The sequence below is a fragment of the Lepidochelys kempii genome, chromosome 7 (genome assembly GCF_965140285.1).
Source record: "Lepidochelys kempii isolate rLepKem1 chromosome 7, rLepKem1.hap1, whole genome shotgun sequence".
Lineage (NCBI taxonomy): Eukaryota > Metazoa > Chordata > Testudines > Cheloniidae > Lepidochelys > Lepidochelys kempii.
The window spans coordinates 92,099,729-92,124,081 of record NC_136386.1 but is presented as its reverse complement, the minus strand read 5'-3'; positions in this window follow the sequence as shown (position 1 = coordinate 92,124,081).

Here is a 24,353-nt window from a genome sequence, read left to right as displayed (position 1 = left end):
ATTGCAACTAACAGTCTGCCCATTTTAAACATCATTGTGACATTTGTGTGTGATAATCAGACTGGGGACAGATTAAACATATGGGTACATTTGTTTGTTTTCCCCTTATGTTTTTGAAAACATTAATTCATAATAGTATTGCAAAATATCTTTGCTGTATTTCTCGCTTATGTGTCATTAGTTAACTATCTGTTTGATAAGAAATCAAATGACTTCAGATATTTACATTTTCAGATGTACAAAAACATATGAATTAAAGGATTTCTTCTATTACCATTCACTGTCTATTTTTGGTAGTAGAGAATGATTAATCCATATAAATAAAATGCAAAAAGGGTGAATTGCTATAACAGACTAACTCATATCGTCATAAAAAAGTTAGATTAATAATTTTATTATCCCATGTTTTTCTTCAAATGCATTAATAAAATATTTTAGATTGTTCAAATATGATTTGTGTACGTGTGTATAAACCTGACCACCTTCCACTCTAAGTGCAAGGTGCATGTCTTCAATCTTTCAGTCTCTAACAAACCAATGGAGTGTGTACTTTAAAAAAAAAATCCAAACCCAAAACCCTACCAAAACAAAAATATTACAGATTGCATACACAATTCAAAGCTAATGTACTCAGTGCTTTTTTTGCCTCTGTCTTCACGAACAAGGTCAGCTCCCAGACTACTGCACTGGGCAGCACAGCATGGGGAGGAGGTGACCAGCCCTCTGTGGAGAAAGAAGTGGTTTGGGACTATTTAGAAAAGCTGGACGTGCACAAATCCATGGGGCCGGATGTGTTGCATCTGAGAGTGCTAAAGGATTTGGCGGATGTGATTGCAGAGCCATTGGCCATTATCTTTGAAAACTCATGGCGATTGGGGGAAGTCCTGGATGACTGGAAAAAGACTAATGTAGTGCCCATCTTTAAAAAAGGGAAGGAGGAGGATCCTGGGAACTACAGGCCAGTCAGCCTCACTTCAGTCCCTGGGAAAAATCATGGAGCATGTCCTCAAGGAATCAATTCTGAAGCACTTAGAGGAGAGGAAAGTGACCAGGAACAGTCAGCATGGATTCACCAAGGGCAAGTCATGCCAGACTAGTCAGGCATGACTAGTCTAATTGCCTTCTATGACGAGATAACTGGTTCTGTGGATGAAGGGAAAGCAGTGAACGTGTTGTTCCTTGACTTTAGCAAAGCTTTTGACACGGTCTCCCACAGTATTCTTGCCAGCAAGTTAAAGAAGTATGGGCTGGATGAATGGACTATAAGGTGGATAGAAAGCTGGCTAGATTGTCAGGCTCAACGGGTAGTGATCAATGGCTCCATGTCTAGTTGGCAGCCAGTATCAAGTGGAGTGCCCCAAGGGTCGGTCCTGGGGCTGGTTTTGTTCAATATCTTCATTAATGATCTGGAGGATGGTGTGGATTGCACCCTCAGCAAGTTTGCAGATGACACTAAACTGGGAAGAGAGGTAGATACGCTGGAGGGTAGGGATAGGATACAGAGGGACCTAGACAAATTGGAGGATTGGGCCAAAAGAAATCTGATGAGGTTCAACAAGGACAAGTGCAGAGTCCTGCACTTAGGATGGAAGAATCCAATGCACCGCTACAGACTAGGGACCGAATGGCTAGGCAGCAGTTCTGCAGAAAAGAACCAAGGGGTTACATTGGACGAGAAGCTAGATATGAGTCAACAGTGTGCCCTTGTTGCCAAGAAGGCCAATGGCATTTTGGGATGTATAAGTAGGGGCATTGCCAGCAGATCGAGGGATGTGATCGTTCCCCTCTAGTCGACATTGGTGAGGCCTCACCTGGAGTACTGTGTCCAGTTTTGGGCCCCACACTACAAGAAGGATGTGGAAAAATTGGAAAGAGACCAGCGGAGGGCAACAAAAATGATTAGTTTCAGAGTAACAGCCGTGTTAGTCTGTATTCACAAAAAGAAAAGGAGTACTTGTGGCACCTTAGAGACTAACCAATTTATTTGAGCATGAGCTTTCGTGAGCTACAGCTCACTTCATCGGATGCATACCATGGTGTCATAAATATAAAGGGAAGGGTAAACCCCTTTGAAATCCCTCCTGGCCAGGGGAAAGCTCCTCTCACCTGTAAAAGGTTAAGAAGCTAAAGGTAACCTCGCTGGCACCTGACCAAAATGACCAATGAGGAGACAAGATACTTTCAAAAGCTGGGAGGAGGGAGAGAAACAAAGGGTCTGTGTGTCTGTCTATAGTCTGTCTTTGTCGGGGATAGACCAGCAATGGAGTCTTAGAACTTTTAGTAAGTAATCTAGCTAGGTATGTGTTAGATTATGATTTCTTTAAATGGCTGAGAAAAGAATTGTGCTGAATAGAATAACTATTTCTGTCTGTGTATCTTTTTTGTAACTTAAGGTTTTGCCTAGAGGGGTTCTCTATGTTTTTGAATCTAATTACCCTGTAAGATATCTACCATCCTGATTTTACAGGGGGGATTTCTTTATTTCTATTTACTTCTATTTTTATTAAAAGTCTTCTTGTAAGAAAACTGAATGCTTTTTCATTGTTCTCAGATCCAAGGGTTTGGGTCTGTGGTCACCTATGCAAATTGGTGAGGCTTTTTATCCAACATTTCCCAGGAAAGGGGGGGTGCAAGTGTTGGGAGGATCGTTCATTGTTCTTAAGGTCCAAGGGTCTGGGTCTGTAGTCACCTAGGCAAATTGGTGAGGCTTTTTACCAAACCTTGTCCAGGAAGTGGGGTGCAAGGTTTTGGGAAGTATTTTGGGGGGAAAGACGCGTCCAAACAGCTCTTCCCCAGTAACCAGTATTAGTTTGGTGGTCGTAGCGGCCAATCCAAGGACGACGGGTGGAATATTTTGTACCTTGGGGAAGTTTTGACCTAAGCTGGTAAAGATAAACTTAGGAGGTTTTTCATGCAGGTCCCCACATCTGTACCCTAGAGTTCAGAGTGGGGGAGGAACCTTGACACATGGAAACTGCAGAAGACATTATATACACAGAGACCATGAAACAATACCTCCTCCCACCCCACTCTCCTGCTGGTAGAATACTCAAATAAATTGGTTAGTCTCTAAGGTGCCAAAAATGATTAGGGGACTGGAACACATGAGTTATGAGGAGAGGCTGATGGAACTGGGGATGTTTAGTCTACGGAAGAGAAGAATGAGGGGGGATTTGATAGCTGCTTTCAACTACCTGAAAGGGGGTTCCAAAGAGGATGGATCTAGACTGTTCTCAGTGGCAGCAGATGACAGAACAAGGAGTAATGGTCTCAAGTTGCAGTGGGGGAGATTTAGGTTAGATATTAGGAAAAACTTTTTCACTAGGAGGGTGGTGAAACACTGGAATGCGTTACCTAGGGAGGTGGTGGAATCTCCTTCCTTAGAAGTTTTTAAGGTCAGGCTTGACAAAGCCCTGGCTGGGATGATTTAATTAGGGATCGGCCCTGCTTTGAGCAGGGGGTTGGACTAGATGACCTCCTGAGGTCCCTTCCAACCCTGATATTCTATGATTCAGTGATTCTATGATTCTGCCCTGGGAGAGAGGATGAGTGAGAGAGAATGAACTACATGTGAGAGATGTCAGTCATGTTGCTTAATGCAATACTGGAGGACACTTAGCCACTACAGAGATGAGGGTGGTATTATAGGCTATAAGAATAGAAACAAAACAAATGCACAGCACGTGTATGTGAATACATCTCTGTGTGTGAATACAATGTATTTCTGTATGCACACATATGAAGTTGTGTGTGTAGGTTTTTTAAAAATGAAGTATTTTTGTTAAAATTATTTGAAATTTAAAAATCTCCTGATATAATCTCTCTTATCTTGGGGTAACTGGGAGGGATGTGACATTTCAGAATGATCATTGAAATGGTCATGATCTGCCCAGAGTTTTCTTTCATTTGAAAAATTGCCTGACTGTCATTGCTCAGTCATCTTCAACATCATTTAGTCGGTGCACTGGAAGAGTACTTAAAAGGAACTGATTGCAGAGAGCTCTGTTTAAAAGACAGTTTTATCAGCCAAGAATAAGGTGAGCAGATGCAATAAAGGCTAGTTCTTTTATTTAGAAATGCTGGTTTGCTTTTATTGTTAGATTTAAAATAAGAATACATTAAACTCTACTCTGTAAAGGTTGTATTTCAGAGCTAATGGAGAAGCTTTCTGCCGTTCTAAATCTCAATGAGTTCAGATGGGCATTTTTATATTATGTTATTTAAAAAACAGCTGCATCCAAGTTTGATAAATAGCATCCTAGTATTCTAATGAATTATTTCACCATTTAATGGGAGTAAGAGACTATGCAAATCGCTCCATTTTTAACTACTGTGAGCAGACATGGAATGAAATATGAATTAAACACAGCTTTCATATAAAAAGTATCTTGTGGTTCATAAGTACCATTTGCAAGATGATACCACATAATTCTGCAGCCCAGTGGATAAATGTCTTTGAAGGAGTACAATTTAGAAAAAATAAATGCATCAAGTACTTTCTAACGTGAGAGTGGGGGGTTGGAGAATACAAGCGTAATAAGAACCTAAGGAGGGTTTTATTCCAGGGGTGACTCAGTACTTTGCAAACTGGACTACAATGTCATGGATTAGAGGTTATGTTCGCTTTGGCTCTCTGGTTAGAGTGGAAGTAAGTGAAATACAGGGGGAGTATAGCTAGAGGAAAAGATGTTGCTTATAAAGAATGTTTTATACAGTAAGTCCCAACAATGTGAAAATCAAAATTCCTTTTACATTTATTGTAGCAGTATTAAGGCTAAGAACACTGTGGGTGGCAGAATTGAAAACTGTCACTGAAAAGGGATTTCATTCTAATTTAGTATGCATCCAATCCATGTATGAAATTCATATCATGCATATACTACACCTTTATTAGAGGGCCTGGGAGAGATTATCTGTGCTCCACTTGCTCTCATGCATCTTTAAATAGGCAGATCAAACAAAAGTTTAGATGCTTAACAACATGCTGTTGAACTCATTAGCCTTTTAGATTCAGTTTGTATCTCCCAAACTGTCTCATTCAAATATCTGCAAATACTCTCCTAAATGTTTTTAGTATCGAGTTCAGATGGCCAATGTTGTTCAGTTTGGTATGAAAGAGTAATTTCTAAAACATTTGATACCCCGCAAGTATAAATAGTTGTCAGGTAATAAATTGGTTTCATTAATTCTCAAAATCGTTTCTGCAATAAAACAAGTTAAACCTCCTAGTTAATGTTCTTATAGATGCAACTTGGCCTCACATTCTGTTAGGATTGTTTCACTATGAAATGAGACATTAGGTAAACACATGAACCTATGTTGGGGGGCAGGGAGAGAGAGCTCAGTGGTTTGAGCATTGGCCTGCTAAACCCAGGGTTGTGAGTTCAATCCTTGAGGGGGCCATTTAGGGATCTGGGGCAAAAATTGGGGATTGGTCCTGCTTTGAGCAAGGGATTGGACTAGATGACCTCCTGAGGTCCCTTCCAAATCTGATATTCTATGAAGGACTTGTACATGTTTAAGAAGAGAAAAGGGCTGGCTCAAATCAATAAGTAATTTAAACATTCACTTACACAGCTGGTGGTATTCTGCTCTTATCATAAGAGGTTGCTCAGATATTAACTTCCACAGGAAAGATTAACAACTACTACCATCCCTCTGTAAGATTTGTCCAAGGGTTTATGTGGCTGAATGTCAGGAGAAAGGTAAATGTGTTTGCCTTATACCAAATTCTAGACTATAACTATAAGGAAGAGAATGATGCTTGTCAACATTTCAGAAACAGGACTCAGTAAATCAACCCAGTTACACAATTAAATAAGTACTGAGGATCATCCTATAAAAACATTAACTGCCCTCACCTCTCACTAACTTAAATACGGATGGGAGGTTGCTCAGCATCTGCCAGGAGTGGCTCAAGTACATTGCAGGACTAGGCCACTTCCTGATCTTATCAACTGCTATTGAAAGGTGCTTGCAAAGTGATTCTTCAAATGCATGCTGATATACAGATTTGCGTGCACAAATACACGCCAGAAAATGTAATCATCAAAAGATCTGACAAAAATTGTCACCGTTTTCACTGGTATTGAGCCAGCCTGGCGGCACTGGAGTAGTAGCACACAAGAACAAGCACACAAGCAGAACAAAGAAAAGGAGTACTTGTGGCACCTTAGAGACTAACCAATTTATTAGAGCATAAGCTTTTGTGAGGTACAGCTCACTTCCTCAGATGCATATCGTGGAAACTGCAGCAGGCTTTATATATACACAGAGAATATGAAACAATACCTACTCCCACCCCACTGTCCTGCTGGTAATAGCTTATCTAAAGTGATCATCAGGTTGGGCCATTTCCAGCACAAATCCAGGTTTTCTCACATCCCCCTCACCCCCATACACACACAAACTCACTCTCCTGCTGGTAATAGCTCATCCAAATGCCATGTACATTGGTCAAACTGGACAGTCTCTACGTAAAAGAATAAATGGACACAAATCAGATGTCAAGAATTATAACATTCATAAACCAGTCGGAGAACACTTCAATCTCTCTGGTCACGCAATCACAGACATGAAGGTCGCTATCTTAAAACAAAAAAACTTCAAATCCAGACTCCAGCGAGAAACTGCTGAATTGGAATTCATTTGCAAATTGGATACTATTAATTTAGGCTTAAATAGAGACTGGGAGTGGCTAAGTCATTATGCAAGGTAGCCTGTTTCCTCTTGTTTTTTCCTACCCCCCCCCCCAGATGTTCTGGTTTAACTTGGATTTAAACTTGAAGAGTGGTCAGTTTGGATGAGCTATTACCAGCAGGAGATTGAGTTTGTGTGTGTATGGGGGTGGGGGGGATGTGAGAAAACCTGGATTTGTGCAGGAAATAGCCCAACTTGATTGTCATGCACATTGTGTAAAGAGTTGTCACTTTGGATGGGCTATCACCAGCAGGAGAGTGAATTTGTGTGGGGGGGGTGGAGGGTGAGAAAACCTGGATTTGTGCTGGAAATGGCCCACCTGATGATCACTTTAGATAAGCTATTACCAGCAGGACAGTGGGGTGGGAGTAGGTATTGTTTCATATTCTCTGTGTATATATAAAGCCTGCTGCAGTTTCCACGATATGCATCTGAGGAAGTGAGCTGTAGCTCACGAAAGCTTATGCTCTAATAAATTGGTTAGTCTCTAAGGTGCCACAAGTACTCCTTTTCTTTTTGCGAATACAGACTAACACGGCTGTTACTCTGAAACAAGCAGAACAAGTACACAAATTCTGATGTGGAATGGAAGCTTTTCTCCTACTGCATTGTTCATTAAACCATTTTATGAATACTATTCAGCTCTTCCCCTGCTAATCTCCTTTGTGGTTGGGTTTATTTTTGTGGCAATAACATGAGTCTTGTAAATAAAAAATAAATCACATGGCCATTTTCTTCATTTCAAACAAATACCTTTAGGGGCTGATCCTGGAAGATGCCAAGGACCCCTGCCCCAGCACATGCAGAATTGGACCCTTAGTTTTATTTTGTACTACCAAGTGAATGAAGCAAGTGAGATTTCATCTTGCTCTATAAGACTTTTAGCACTGTCATAAAATTGGTCCAACAAACTCAGAGCTGAAGAATGACAATTTTGCTGTTTTTAAATGTCCTATCATTCTCCCAATATTGTCCAGTAGTTACTTTGTATGCCCTCTTTAGAATGCTATACATCACATTGTTATGAAATGGAGATGCACCCTGTAGATAGTAGTTTTATGGGCAAAGATCAGTTTCAAGTAAGATTTTCAAATTCTATCCAAATTCCTTCAAAGTCTATCCATGGGAAAGATAATCTGTGCCTTTAAACATGAGAAATATTAAAATCAACTGCAATCAGTTCTACACTATTTAATTAACAGGGTTTTTTTTTTTAATTCCAGCTAAAGACATGACTTCAAACAAAATGTGCCCAAACAAATACTGGTTTATTTCTGAAGATGAACGGGATACTCTTGGGCTAAATTTCTATAAGATCTAGTTTTAATCCAAAGCAATACTTCTGTGAAGGACGTTTCCTGTGCTGGAAGATGGAGATTGACACGTGAAAACATTTTTTCAGATGAGGTTGTGGAATGATACTAAATGGAAAATGACGGTTGCCCCAACTAGACTGATTCAGAGAATGGTGTTCTGGCAAAGTCCAGCGGTTATTTCCTCTTTGTCACAACTACCCCATTATTCTTATTCATATATTTGCTAAACAAAATACCTCACAGAGCTTTGATTTTCCTAATGATACTCAACATCAATACCAAAAACTTTTTCATATTGAAATGTCTTAACAAGTCAGTTCCACAGCTATACACAGGCCCTATGGCCTTTCAACTATGCAGGGATAAAGTATGTATGCAGCTCATGACTGTTTTCAGCAGTTTTAGGTTTCAATGAAGTTTCTTTACAATATGTCAGAATCAGAGTTAGAAATGAAAACAAAAAATGATGACAGTAAGAACATAAGCAAAGCCATACTGGGTCCGACCAATGGTGCATCTAACCTAGTATCCTGTCTTCCGACAGAGGCCAATGCCCAGTGCTTTGGAGGAAATGAACAGAACAGGCAATTATCAAGTGATCCATCCCCTGTCGCCCATTCCCAGCTTCTGGCAATCAGAGGCTAAGGACACCCAGAGCACAGAGGTTACATCCCTGATGATCTTAGCTAGTAGCCATTGGTGGATCTATCTTCCATGAACTTATCTAATTCTTTTTTGAACGCTGTTATAGTTTTGGCTTTCACAGCAATGAGTTCCAAGGTTGACTGTTGTGTGAATAAGTACTTCCTTTTGTTTGTTTTAAACCTGCTGGCTATTAATTTCAGTGGGTGACCCCTGGTTCCTGTGTTATATGAAGGAGTAAATAACACTTCACTTTCTCCATACCAGTTACGATTTCATAAATCTCTGTCATATGCCCTCTTAGTAATCTCTTTTCCAAGCTTAGAAGTCCCAGTCCTTTTAATCTCTCCTCCTATGGAAGCTATTCCATACACTCAATCATTTTTGTTGCCCTTCTCTGTACCTTTTCCAATTCTAATATAACTTTATTGAGCTGGGGTGACGAGAACTGCATGCTGCATTCAAGGTGTGGGCATTCCATAGATTTATATCACAACATTATGATATTTCTGTCTTATCTATCCCTTTCCTAATGGTTCCTAGCCTTTTGTTAGCTTCTTTTGACAGCCACTGTACATTGATTGGATGTTTTCAGAGAACTATCCACAATGACTCCAAGATCTCTTTCTTGAGTGGTAACAGCTAATTTAGATCCCATCATCTTGTAGCATTTTGTATAGTGCACTTCAGCCAGAAACCAATGGCAGCTATTTGTAGTATCTTAGTATTGTATACCTATGAGTAACAAATAGCCATAAGGACATAATTCAGCACCTGCTGCTCAGTAATGGATGTTCTTAGAATACAGAGGTCTGCTTTAGAGTGTTATTCTGACAGTCCAGTATCTCAGCCAATGTGGAGAATTCACAATCGTCCCCCTATGTGAAAGCTGACATTGTACCCAACACACAGCTTTAGCAATTAGACACTTATTATGAATACCCAACAGCTGCAGCTGGGAATAGTTTCAAGTGCAGTGCTTGCATTCTCTGCATATACAGATTACATGGGAGAGTCGGCAGCTGCTTAGGTCAAGTTTATTAGTCATCAGCCAAGGTTCTGTATTCTTCAGACCCCATATATCTTTCCTGGACTTACTGGCTCCATGAACGTACAGCTGCAGAGGCTGCATAGTTTGTGTTGTACTTGCTCTGATGGAGTTAGATGTGGATAGGTAAATGCTATTACTGTTAGTAGGTTCATATGCTTACTTCTTATTGGAGGTTCCTATCATTATTTGACTCTTTTTTTCTCCAGTGAAATTTTATAGATAACAAATGTCTCATTACATTTTCATATCTTTAGGGTGACCAGATCGCAAGTGCAAAAAAGGGGGGGAAGAGCAGTAATAGGGTCCTATATAAGTCAAAGTCCTAATAACAGGACAGTCCCAATTATCAGGACACCTGGTAACCCTATATGTGTTAGATATCTCTTCCCTCCCGGTGCTCGTACCATCTCAGTGGTACAAGGATTGTGCCAATGCCTGAAATTCCATCACTAATTCAGTACTTAACAGGTAATGGTGTTTACATGCCAAGATTGCTGAGAACATCCAGGCTTAGAGCAAACAACACTTAAGGCTTGTCTACACTACCGTTTAAATCAATGCAAGTTACATTGCTTTGGGGTGTGAAAAAAAAAACCCCTCCGAGTGACGTAACTTACAGTGACTTAAAGCAGTGTCTACACTGTGCTACATTGGTGAGAGATGCTCTCCCGCCGATATAGCTTCCACCTCTCATTGAGGTGGAGTCATTACATCTTTGGGAGAGTGCTCTGCCATTGACATAGCGTGTCTTCACCAGATGCACTACATCAATGCAGCTGCATCAATGGAACAGCGCCGATGTAGCGCGGTAGCAAAGACAAGCCCTTCGAGAGTTTTCAGATAATACATTATCCATCACAGAGATATCTGCCTCCCACAGCTAAAAATAATGTTGCACTCTCTCTTCCTTCCCTGGCAGAAAAGAGATGTAGTTTTTTTGCTTAGTTGGTTTGGTACAAATATATTATTATGAAAGTGAGGATCCTGTTGCAGGAGAGCCTGGTCAAAGAGATAGAGTTTGTATTTAGTTCTGTGTGTGGTGAGTTTAGTGGTTATTTTTAGTGCATCTGGCAGAAAGTTCTCTATTCTTGGTCTATTTACTGTGAAAATTCTGTTTGCTGTGGCTAGGAGCCCTCAGTTGACAGTTTACGGTCAGTGGAACGTACCTGTTGTGAATGCCTGTGGTCAGAGACTGAGAGCGAGATGGACTTACAGTTAAGCAGGAGAAATTCCATGGTGGGCTTGGAAATCAGGAAAGCAGCTCTGAATTGGACTCAATGTTCAGTGAGCCTGTGTAGAAAAGAGTGAGTTAGGATGATACATTTCCACTAACCCCTCTTGTTAAATGGAGATTTCTCAGGGATTGAATTTCATTTAGATTAATAAAACTTTTAAATTTTTAGGCATTCCCAAGTCTGTACTTTAACTAAATTATCTAAAATTCAATTAATTCATGTCAAACATTGTACAAGTAATTAATTAAAATTACTTAATGAAGATGTCTCATCTCCCCAGTTACTGATGTCAATAATTTACATCAGTAACAACTCATCATCATCAACCTCAGTCAAAAATTAACTCCATATCATTTCAAGGTCTATTGTTGTGACTTAATTTGAGATGTACGTCACACATCCCTCTGTTAACCTTTTGGGGATGACAAGGAGGCTGAGGGCTGGAGGGAATTGGATTATTTCTAATATTCTTGTATTAGCTAGTGGGTATTTATGTGTACCAAGATGGGATCACAACACCTTTATGTTATATTTTTGCACTGTATATTTTAACTTAGGAGACGGGTGCCGATTATCGGGTAACCTAACTCATCTGCCCAAGAAGGAACCAACACTATGCCTGAGCCTGTTTCAGGCCCTTGCCTAAGGGTACAATTGGTTAAACTCATTAGAAACACTAGAATGAAGCAATTCCCCTGCTCCAAATGGGCTTTAGTCCCCTTTCCCTTACTTCTCTCAGCCAAGGGAGGGAGGACACACCCTTCCCTTAAATCCCCTGCTGGTTCATATGACAGACAGATAGCCCTTAATCCCTCAGCAGGTTAGGAAGTAAATTTTCACGAGGAGTATACCTCTGCAAACCTCCTCCTACAGAGACCATATTCCATAGAATAAAAACAGAGCAGTGTTTCCTGTTCAGAGCTGCTTTGTCTGTAATTGCTTAGGGTGAGTGCACCTTGGGAAGAGAGCAAGTGTATACAGAGAACCCCACTGGTATTGGAAACTATCAGCTGATAGAAGAATGAGCTGAGCAGGTTCCAAAAAGAAGACAGCCTTTATTCTTAAAAGCTGTCAGATGACTACACAATTGCCACGCCATTTATTTTGTGGTATTTTCACTCTGCAGCACTGCACAGTAGCTCATTGCTGATGCTCAGAAAATGCATTTTATTTACATTCCAGCTAAATGAATAAATTGCAATTTAATACAGCTCAGCTGGTGGGAGTCCTGTAGAAAATTCGACAGGAATTTAAAAAATGATATGCAGGGCATGCTACTGATAGATATCTATCTGCGGTGTATCAACGATGTGTTTGCTTCAAGCAAGATCAGAACAAAAGTCATTAGAAAATTACTGTAACTAGTCCTTCTCTATCCTCATCATCATCTAGTTGCACTTTGGTAGGCCCTCAAGGCCTCATCCCAGGGTCAGGTTAAGCACTCTACAAATAGACCAAAATATGGTCTGTCATAAATATAAAGGGAAGGGTAAACCCCTTTGAAATCCCTCCTGGCCAGGGGAAAGCTCCTCTCACCTGTAAAGGGTTAAGAAGCTAAAGGTAACCTCGCTGGCACCTGACCAAAATGACCAATGAGGAGACAAGATACTTTCAAAAGCTGGGAGGAGGGAGAGAAACAAAGGGTTTGTGTGTCTGTCTGTAGTCGTCTTGGCCAGGGACAGAACAGGAATGGAGCCTTAGAACTTTTAGTAAGTAATCTAGCTAGGTATGTGTTAGATTATGATTTCTTTAAATGGCTGAGAAAAGAATTGTGCTGAATAGAATAACTATTTCTGTCTGTGTATCTTTTTTGTAACTTAAGGTTTTGCCTAGAGGGGTTCTCTATGTTTTTGAATCTAATTACCCTGTAAGATATCTACCATCCTGATTTTACAGGGGGGATTTCTTTATTTCTATTTACTTCTATTTTTTATTAAAAGTCTTCTTGTAAAACACTGAATGCTTTTTCATTGTTCTCAGATCCAAGGGTTTGGGTCTGTGGTCACCTATGCAAATTGGTGAGGCTTTTTATCCAACATTTCCCAGGAAAGGGGGAGTGCAAGTGTTGGGAGGATTGTTCATTGTTCTTAAGATCCAAGGGTCTGGGTCTGTAGTCACCTAGGCGAATTGGTGAGGCTTTTTACCAAACCTTGTCCAGGAAGTAGGGTGCAAGGTTTTGGGAAGTATTTTGGGGGGAAGGACGCGTCCAAACAGCTCTTCCCCAGTAACCAGCATTAGTTTGGTGGTGGTAGCGGCCATTCCAAGGATAACGGGGGTAATATTTTGTACCTTGGGGAAGTTTTGACCTAAGCTGGTAAAGATAAGCTTAGGAGGTTTTTCATGCAGGTCCCCACATCTGTACCCTAGAGTTCAGAGTGGGGGAGGAACCTTGACATGGTCTCTGCCCTAAAGGGTTAACAATGTAATCAATGCAATATACAACAAGTGGGTGCAGCAGACATTTTGAAGCAACAAGAGATAGAAGACAAACAAAACAGTAATAAGAACATGCATTTACGTAGGCAAGATCTGCACAGTTTAGACTATTGCTTGAGAAATGGAGGGAAATGCTGAGCAGTTCGACAGGGAGGAGAAAGACCAAGAGAACAGAGTCAAGAAGGCCCAGAAGGGAGGGGGACTAATTATGTCAAAAGCAGCAGGATGAGAAAAGATGGGAGGCCTTCAGACATGGCCAGGAAGTCACTGGTCACCTTAGAGCCATTTCAGTGAAGGGAATGGAAGTTAGAGTGTAGGGGATACGTGAGAAAATTAAAGGAGAGAAAGTGGAGGCTGCCAGAATAGAGAGCTTGGTGCACGAAGCAAAACTGGAGGAAGAAGTGGGTGAACGTTGGCGAGGTAAATGGGGTAAAGGAAGTTGATCAAGACTGGAGATGGAAAAAGAGAAAAAAGGGGACAGTTTGATGGAATGAGGCAGGGGGCCTATAGAAAAAATAGAATATAAATAGAAATTATATCATACTTGATGATAAACTGTAAATTCAGTTGCTTGACCACATGTTGGTTCGTTATGAAATATACTCAAGTGACCAAATAACCAAGGCCAGTAAGGTTTACTGCTATAATCCAATAATAATATAGTACAGGAAAAAGGTTCTATAAGATACCAGTCTCCAGGAAGCCATCTCTTGCAGTGATAGTACACTCACCTTATGCAGAAGGTATGCTCTCAAAGTTACACCCCTAAGGCATCTTTTTATACCCCTACTGTTTAAAAGGTACTGTGCATGTCATCTGAAACGAGATTTAACCAATCAGCTTTCTACCTTGTTTTTCTGGTACCATGGTGTGTACCCTTTCTCTCTCTGTTCTGAGCACATGCATTTCAGGTAGAACAGGGTGTGAAGGCACATCCTAGGTCAGTTCTACCCTAGAACAATCATATTCTTGTCCTCTTCCTTTGGGACATTCCAGGACAGGCCTGTGAGAATAACTCTGTTGCTATGGTAAAGTACTCATCTGTCCTGATCTTGCCAGCTTCCCTATTTGCTCAAGCCAAAACTTACCTCCGTAAATGCAAGTGGTTATGGGATACTTAGTGTAAGTGGCAGGTTTCAGAGTAGCAGCCGTGTTAGTCTGTATCCGCAAAAAGAAAAGGAGTACTTGTGGCACCTTAGAGACTAACCAATTTATTTGAGCATAAGCTTTCGTGAGCTACAGCTCACTTCATCGGATGGATGCAGTGAAAAATACAGTGGGGAGATTTTATATATACAGAGAACATGAAATAATGGGTGTTACCATACACACTGTAAGGAGAGTGATCAGGTAAGGTGAGCTGTTACCAGCAGGAGAGAAAAAAACCCTTTTGTAGTGATAATCAAGGTGGGCCATTTCCAGCAGTTGACAAGAATGTGTGAAGAACAGTGGGGGGGAGGGGGGGCTATCTGCAAGCAAGGACTGGCCCATTTCCCAGGATCTGTGAGAGTGATGTATACATGTATACATGTAAAATGTATACATTTTAGCCAGCATATATTAGTGTCCTATTTTTCTTTGATTTCTCAGTAGTTGTATGCACACAACAGGACTGAATTAAGTTTGCATGTGCAATCTCAAGTATGGCATTTCCTAACTGTTCAGCACTTAAGAACATTAAAGTAGCAAAGTTAACCATTTTTTTAGATGTAATACAGCATACAATTATACATATAAATACTGTATACAAAAACCTGCTGGTACCAAAGAAATGCCATTATTGCTGACAAAGTTGCCAGCACATGTCCTCCTGCTATTATGAATAGACAATCCAGAGAAACATGCCTCTCCCCGTTCTAAAGGCTCCATTAATATGCAAAACTGAAAAGTTCCTAAGTAAAGAATGAGCACACTGATTTGTGAATGTGTTCAGTAAAATGAAACCAGACCTACAATTTAAGGGGTTGTTCATATGTACTCTAATGTACGTTCACAAATATACGCAATCCCATGGATACTACTGGGGATACATATACATACCACGGGGAAAATACCTCCTCTACAAGTCATTTTGCTGAACGTGGCAAAGCAGGATAGTTCAGGGTGGAATGCCTACAGTAATTTAATAAAAGGGATTAAGGATGTCTGTGACAACTGCTCTCAATAAACTAGTGAGATCAAAGAAAAATAAGACACTTTGATAAGAGATTAACATGTGGGATTAGCATACATACAGCTACAATTAAAAATACATAATAGTTTAACCCCTTAATATCAGAAGTTGGATTTCTGATCCTGTCTCATTGTTGATAGGGGGATGATCCATAAATGACTGCTGGCACGAGGGGATAATGAAAGTATTGTCAACATCTTGATTCTATCATAGCCCACAAACAAACAAACAAACATTGATATTTTTATGCAAGCATTAATAGTTCTCTCATAGAATATTAATCTTTCAATTTTAGAAAATTTCAGAAAGACTACATTAGGATGTAGAGCTCATTTTGTTTCCAAACATTTATTTTGAATGAGAGGCTGCTTTCATTCTCCCAAACAATTTTTGGCAAATAGAGAAAATCGTACTCTTCCTCCCTCAAACTCTTGAATGAAGACAGCATCAATTCCAACTTCAGAGCTGGTTTGCGCTATAAATCCTACAGTGAAATCTGAGCTGGGCAGCTCTGGAGAGGAGTAAAGCATGGATAGAAGTTCTTGGACTACATTTCTCCTCTGCAGATGGTCTGCTTATATTAGAAGCAGTACCACATTTTCACTGTTCAGCAGTCTCAGAAGATTTCTAGTACTTTCTGACTTCAGCTGCATTTTGCTTCCCGTCCCTGCCAAATCCAGGAAATACAGAGCTGTATGTAGAATAAAATAATGAAGCCAAAGACTTTCCATTCTCTAGACTTTCAGGATCAATTTTTGGCAATGGTTTGGATAATTTCTTAGGTTATTCAAGCCAGTTCCCCTATCCTTACTATTAATGGTATTGAGAGAGTCGAAACACTTCTTCCTTCTTACCATGCTGCACAATATGAAAGCAAGAGAGGACACAAAGAAACTAAGAGTCTTTAAACAAAGAACACCAATGGTCTGAGTCAGCACGTCATATCCTACATTCCTGTCCCTTTAGCCTTATGTTTTGTGGACAAAATTGCTAAATATAGATAAAGTAAAATTCACAGTTGCTTTCATTTTTCTGCTCTGGCTTTGTGGCACAACCTCTTCTGCTCGTTGGCCACCTAGTGTTTTCTCCATCCTCTAAGTACCCTGATAGCCAGAATTCTTCCTCCTTCTCTAGTTCACTTGTGTTGTTCTTATTAGTTCAAGCAACAAAGCAGGAAGACCTCAGTTTACTATATTGGCTTATGGCTCACCGAGTTGTGGGCCAAACACTATCCCTCTAGTCCAGGGGTGGGCAAACGTTTTGGCCCTAGGGCCACATCTGGGTATGGAAATTGGAAATGAGCCATGAATGCTCATAAAATTGGGGGTTGGGGTGTCAGAGGGGGTGAGGGCTCTGGCTGGGGGAGCAGACTCTGGGATGGGGCCAGAAATGAGGAGTTCAGGGTGCAGGAGGGGGCTCCGGGTTGGGGCAGAGGGTTGGTGTACAAGAGAGGGTGAGGGTTCCGGCTGGGGGTATGGGCTGTGGGGTGGGGCTGGGGATTAGGGGTGCAGGAGGGTGCTCTGGGCTGGGACCAAAGTGTTCAGAGGGTGGGAGGGGGATCAGGGCTGGGGCACGGGGTTGGGGTGCGGGAGGGGGTCAGGGTTGCAGGCTCCAGGTGGTGCTTACCTCAAGCAGCTCCCGGAAGCAGCAGCATGTCTCCCCTCCAGCTCCTACATGGAGGCGCAGCCAGGTGGCTTGGTGCACTGCCCCGTCTGCAGGTGCCGCCCCTGCAGCTCCCATTGGCCATGGTTCTCAGCCAATGGGAGCTGCTGGGGCAGTGCTTGGGGTGGGCAATGTGTGGAGACCCCTGAATGATGCTATGCGCCAGAGGAGGGACATATCACTGCTTCTGGGAGCCATGTGGAGCCACAGGATGTGCGGAGCCGGGCAAGCCCCTGGCTGCAGTGCTGGAGCGGGGCAAGCCTTGGACCCCGCTCCCCAGCCAACAGGAGTTCCAAGACTGGATTAAAATGTCTGAAGGGCCAGATGTGGCCCCTGGGCCATAGTTTGCCCACCCCTGCTCTATCCCAACCATGCAAAGCTAGAATAAGTAGGATTTGTAACGTAGATGTCAGGGGACTCTCCCCACTCCATCCAGCAGTTTAACAATGAGTGTTTGTGCAGACACTTCTATAGATCATGACCAGCAGTAGTAGTGTAGCACCCATAAGGGAAGCTCAGGGTTAAATTCACTTGTTCTCTGTCCCTTTATGGATTGAAGGTCTGCTGAGGAGGTCGAAGGGATCAGCTCTGGTTCAGCAGCAAAGTTGTGCACACTCTGAAAGGACTGAGTAACAATGCGGCTTTTAAATATTAAGTTTAATACAATTCCAATTTTAAAAAACTGTCCCTGGTCTGGGAGAGTAACAGTACCTGGGGCTCATGTGAGCCTCCCTATGAAGGGAGTTTGGGTCTGTGATTCTGCCTAGAGGTGGATCTGCTTTCTGTCCTGCTCTGTCCTGCCATGTCTCAAACTCCCAACTGCACTGACAGAGAGATGCACTGTGGAGCAAAGTTCCAGTGTGTCAATGAGCCGCCTTGAGTGGTCTGTCCCCCAGGGCCCTCTGCTCAGCAGAACTGTGCTGCTTCCACTATACACAGGCCATTTTGTGCTCAGAGAGGATGCTGGTGGTCACAGCCCAAGTAGAGGCTTGTGCTTCAGCGCTTTCCCTTTCTAAATTCAAATCCTGCGTCTGTCCTACCCTCAGAACTGAGACACAGGGAATGTTTTCACATTCCTCAGTGCTGGAATTCCACACTTCCTTCTAGTTAAGGAAGGGAGTGGTATGGGGTGGGGCCAGTGCTGTCCTGTAGTCTCCCCTACATTGTCATATTGCAGGGAGGCCTCCCATGTGATTTCTCTCATATAGAATGGAGAGAACATACTTCTTCTGTGGCTTTGTGCCGTGGTGGCAGGAGCAAGCCGGTTTGATTGAAAAGATGTGGAAGGCTATAGAAGAAGCCATTCAGGGCCCAGATGTACCTTTGCTAGATATGGGCAGTGCTGTAGCAGGATCTAATCTAAGAGAGGCAGCATAGAACCTCCTTGTGACTTTTCCAGCTTCTTGTAGTGTACCAGGTGCCTTCAGTAGGGGCCTGAACTGCTCTTCCCCAATCCAGCTTCCTCTGGCCTGAAGGTATGTCTGCAGAGACAAAATAATTGTGTCTGAACCTATCTTGTGTCTTTGCTACCCCTGAAGTAGCAGCTCAGAGTTGCTCCCAGATCAAGTCAGGCAGCTTGCAGGCCTGGAGAAATCAGGTCACTTGCCATTCATCTCCCTCCACCCATCGCTTAGACATTCCCCACACCATTGCCGAAATAAAATTAAATACAGAATGCACACGCCAACATACCAAAAGACAATCCTTTTCAAGCTTTAATGCATTACAAAAGAATGAAGCCACTTCCCCAGGGCTCCAGCAGGCTCCGGGGATGATTTAAAGGGCCCGGGGCGGAAGTGGCGGCCGGAGCCCCGTCCCCGGAGCCCTGCAGCCAGAGCCCTGGGGAAGCGGCGGCGGCAGGGCTCTGTGGATGATTTAAAGGGCCCAGGGCTCTGGCCGCCACTACCTCCCAGGGCCTTTTAAACCATTGCCAGAGCCCCCGGCTGCCGCTGTTACCCCGGGGACCGGGAAGGAGGCACTTGCCGGTACAGGGTGGGCCGGTGCTGGCTCTGACCTCCCCCAGCCCCGCCCCTTCCGCCTGAGCCGGCCCCAGCCCAGCCCCGTACCCGGTAAGTCCCTAGACTTACTTTCACCCCTGAGGTTAATCCAGCACCAGTTTTGCCTCCATTATGAAATTGCAAACAAAAAATGAAGGCTCTTTTAGAAACTTTTCTAAAATTAAACTAAAATTGCATTTTTAAAATATCTTCTCTGCCTCTAACAAGTTGAATAAAAAGATAGTTATTTTTCTCTGTGTTTGTAGTCACAGAAATATTTCTCCTATCCAAAGTGGATGTCATACATAATTGGATGTGAGGTAATTCCAAAGTTACATCAAGGCTTCCTTTGCTATTCCCCTCCCCCCAGTGTTGCTATGACAATCACAAGAGATACCTTTTAAAAATAGCTTGGATGAAAACCCAATACCATCTCACTGCCAATGAAATCTCATCTCAGAGAAAAAAAATAGCTATTCAGAAAGTTTACTAGGAAGTAGATTTGTGCATTTAAATGTTGACATCAATAAATTAAAAGAAACAAGAGTTTAGATATTTGTGTCTAAAAAAAACCAACCCCTAACAACTTGTGTATCTAAGAATATAAAAGAAATATAATATTCCTGGTTTCACTAAGAGAGAGGCTGGTACACTCTGATGTTTTGCTAAGAGTTAAATTCATTGCTCTTTCCAAACACAATATCCCTCTAATCCCCCTTACCTTAGTTTCCTGACGTATAGGCTGTATAACAGTTATATGAATCTAACTGAGGTAGAAATATTGATTATAGGTCTGCAGATGTCAGATGCCAGAACCTCAGCTGCTGGAAATTGGTATAGCTCCATTACACATTTAGGGCAGCTAATGAGAAAGTTCAGCTGAAGAGGTGCTCTGCAGACCATACAGCAAGAGTACAGGAAAACAGTATTGTTGGCTTGTGCTAAGGATTGACAAGTGTAACAGTAGGCAAAAATTTCTTCCTACTCTCCACGGACAACATAACTTTTGCTGTTTGCTTCACTATATCAGTTTGGTAACTTTGATTGCTCCATGTGAATTAGCCAGTTTCATTGTGTTGCAAGAATGGTACATAAGAAAACTCAAGAGCTGAAATGAATTTAAATCCTGAGTTTCAGACATAATACACAATATTTTTACCATCATGATTAAAAAAAAGCCACTCCCAAGCCAACCTTCCAGTCCCTAGAGAGCACTCTTTAAAATCCCATAGTAAGTGATGCAACCACTGACTCATTTCTATTTTAGGTTCTGACAACAAAGGATGGTGTTCTTCAGAGCAAACACCTGTCAGACTATGAGACATCAGCATCTCTTTTATAACAATTGGTCACAACAAATGGGATTTACAGACGTCTTCATCATTAGTTTAATAATTTGCTATTTGTAAATTTTTTAGTTTAAAATATCTGTCCATTCGTAATTTTGAATGGCACAAGCTTTTACTCTTAGTGTAAATACGAGTGTAAATACGATTCCCAATAGCAGTCTTTTACACAACTATATACATGCAGCACTAAATGTGTTTTAACAGCTATTAAGAAAATATATAGAACATGTCTTAGGGTGTTGGCTAAGAATTCTGCTAGCATATATTCACAGCATGTGTCCTCCTGCCATTATTAATGGACAATCCAGAGAAACATGTCTCCCCCCATTCTGAAGGCTCCATTAATATGCAAAACTGAAAAGTTCCTAAGTAAAGAATGAGCACACTGATTTGTGAATGTGTTCAGTAAAATAAAACCAGATCTACACTGTAAGGGGTTGTTCATATGTACACTAATGTACGTACACAAATATATGCAATCCCATGGATATTAATGGGGATACATACACATACCAAGGGGAAACTACATAGCAGCATGTCTCCTTCATGGGCATGAAATGCCAAAGAAATAATTGATTCCTCTCCTTTTTGGGGAAAGAAGTAGTTGATGAGAAAAAGAAGTCCCAAAAGCAAGTTAAGCATAATATATTGTAGTTAAGGTTTATTTTTTTCATGTGTATATGTATTACACATTCACACACACAAAGAAATAAACAAACCTATCTACTTGATAGGTCACTAATCCAGCATGAATGAACCACTTATGGTTTACTGTTCCTAGTTGTATGTGTGTATGTAATCATGCACGCAATTAGGAACATTAAATCATGATTTGTTCACTTATGCTGGATTAGTGCCCTGTTAAGTAAGTAATCAGTTTTCAGTAACTGATTTTTCATACCTATACTTATTTAGTAGTAGCAGATTGACAGTGACAGCCATGCACAATGGCATTCTGAAGTGCACATGGCAACCTCTTAGAAGTCAAGGGCAGAGCAAAGGTATTTAGAATGTAAGATAGTTAAGTGGAGAGATGACAGCATCAAAAACATGATGGTAAACTTCATAGGATGTGGAAATACCTTCTACATTCTATGCAAAAGTTTTCCATACAGTCTGTTTAGTCCTTTTGAACAAAAACAACCTCCCCCACCAAATAAATCCTTTACAATAGGCAACCAACTTCTTGAGTGGTAGTAGGGACTTAGGTATGTAATACAGACACTTCTATATCATGTACAGCTTATTACCCTTTACCCTTTTTAATCACAATCTTACATTTTGCAGACCTTTGCTTTGCCCTTAACCTTTAGCAGGTTGCCATGTATACTTTAGAATTCCATGACACATGTCTACCACTGACTGACTATCTGCTATTATTACCTTAACAGAGATATGACAAATACAGTTGTTGAAAGGTTAGTACTCAGTTACTATTCTAGCAGCAGAGAACAAGCTAATGGGTAGTTATGCTACTCCCTCTTCTTCCACTATCAGGTGATTGTGCTGAGAATTTGGGCTAGATTCTCAGCTGGTGTAAATTAGTGTAGGGCTGTTGAAATCAACAGCCCTACACTAATTTACATCAGGTAAGGATCTAGCCTTACTCTTTTAATTCAATTAAGATTTTACTCTCAGTCAACCTAAATTTCTACATGTCACCCTTTACTACTATCGGAGCACCTTCAACATTAGAATCATAGACTCATAGGACTGGAAGGGACCTCCAGAGGTCATCTAGTCCAGTCCTCTGCACTCAAGGCTGGACTAAGTATTATCTAGACCAGGGATGGGCAAACTACGGCCCAGGGACCACATCCACCCTTCAGACATTTTAATTTGGCCCTTGAGCTCTCACCAGGGAGACTGCTCCAGTGCTCCAGCCGGGGGCTTGCCCCTCTCCGTGTGTGCCATGGTTCCGTGCGGCTCCCAGAAGCACTGGCATATCCCCCATTCAGCTCCTATGCATAGGGGCAGCCAGGGGGCTCTGCACACTCAGCCCGCCGCCGGTCTGGGGTTCTGTCTGCCAGCCCGGGGTTCTGTCCACCCACCCAGCCCAGCCCGCTGCCGGTCTGGGGTTCTGGCCTCCGGCCCCTTGCCAGCCGGGGTCCCAGCCATCAGCCCTGCTCAGCCTGCTGCCAGCCTGGGATACGAGCCGCCGGCCCCGCTCACCTCGCTGCTGGTCTGGGGTTCCAACCGCCAGGCCCCCTGCAAGCCCAGGTCCTGGCCGCCGGCCCCACTTAGCCCGCTGCCAGTCTGGGGTTCCATTGTGGGGCCCCTGTAAATGTAAAATTTATTACTGGCATGGGAAACCTTAAATTAATGAGGACTTGGGCACGCCACTTCTCAAAGGTTGCCAACCACTGCTATAGTGCTTAGGTTTCGTTTTTCGTATCCCTGAGTGATGTAGCTATGTCAATCTAAATTTTAAAGTGTAGTCCAGACCTATGAAACAGTTGGAGAGCCCCTGTTATGGCCCCTTTACAAACAAGGCAAAGCCAAGCCAGAGTTAGTTGCTGTTCTAGATAATGTACAGCAGCAACACAAAAGTATTTTCTGGTTAAAATGCAATATAGAACACAACTATTTTGGAGTGATGTACTAGGAGGTATTAGTGTTTGGGAAGGGAGATGCAGAAAGGCTCTCTAGCAAGTCAAACACTATTTTAGTTCTGGGGCTCACCTTCCCATGTCTCACATTGTTTGAGTAGTAAAGGAACCACCTGATGTCCAGATTCATTTCAGGGAAAGGGAGGGCAGGTATGATGGGGGCTAGTAGACATGTTTAAAAATGTAACTCAAAGTTACTGATGGATAGATATGGGGAGGACAGGGACCTTGAAAGGTCAGTATTATGAATGCAATTTTACTCAACCGCCTAGCCACTCAGGCCCTGATCCAGCAAAGCACTTAAGCCCATGCTCAACTTTAAGCACCTGAGTAGTCCAACTTGTGACTTACATGCTTAAAGTTAAGCACAGGCTTTGCTGGACTGAGGACCTAGGCTTCTGAAAGTGCCAAACCAGGTTTCTCCTTGCATTTGAAAGTTGAAGGTTAACAGATCTTCCTTTCCTAAAGATGCAGGGTCAAATCCTCTGCTGATGTTAATTAGTATAGCCCCACTGTACTCAGTGCATCTATGCTGGCTTTCAACAGCCGAGGAGCTTGTCCACTTTTTTGTAATAATCTGAAAAGTTGCTTCTGCCCATAACTTGCTCCCCATTTAATATGCATCAGCCAAGTCCACTTGCTAAGTGGATCATTTTTGCACCCATATTCCCTGAGATTCTAAAGGAGAATATTGCTTGAGAAAGCAGCAATTATTTTACTTTTTTGTAGAGTAACAGGTTGTAAGTTATTATTCTCTTTATAATCGGTGACAGCTTCCAGGGAAAATGCAAAGCTGGCTGTTTTTGATGTCTTACACTGACTATAACTTAACATGTCATAGGTCTTTTTAGCACCAGAGACATCTTTCCGTCTTAGTAATCCCTTCAGAGAATTCCTTCCAACATATATAGAAGGGTGGCCTCATGTTAAGAAAAATCTTTTCCTCTAAAATTGTTTACGGTCCAGGAATAGACCACAATGAAAAGAATGGCTTCCCAAAAACCTAAGGGGCTGTCAGTCCACTTATCAGAAAAATATTATTACAAGTGCTGCACATGGGTCACTTACCCTTTCCGGTATCTCCTAGTGGTCTGAAAGTCAGGGGGGTGGGGGAAAAAAGCAATATCAACAGACAGCTGTCCTAGTGGGCACTGGATAGACAGAATGATTAGCATTGCTGAGCT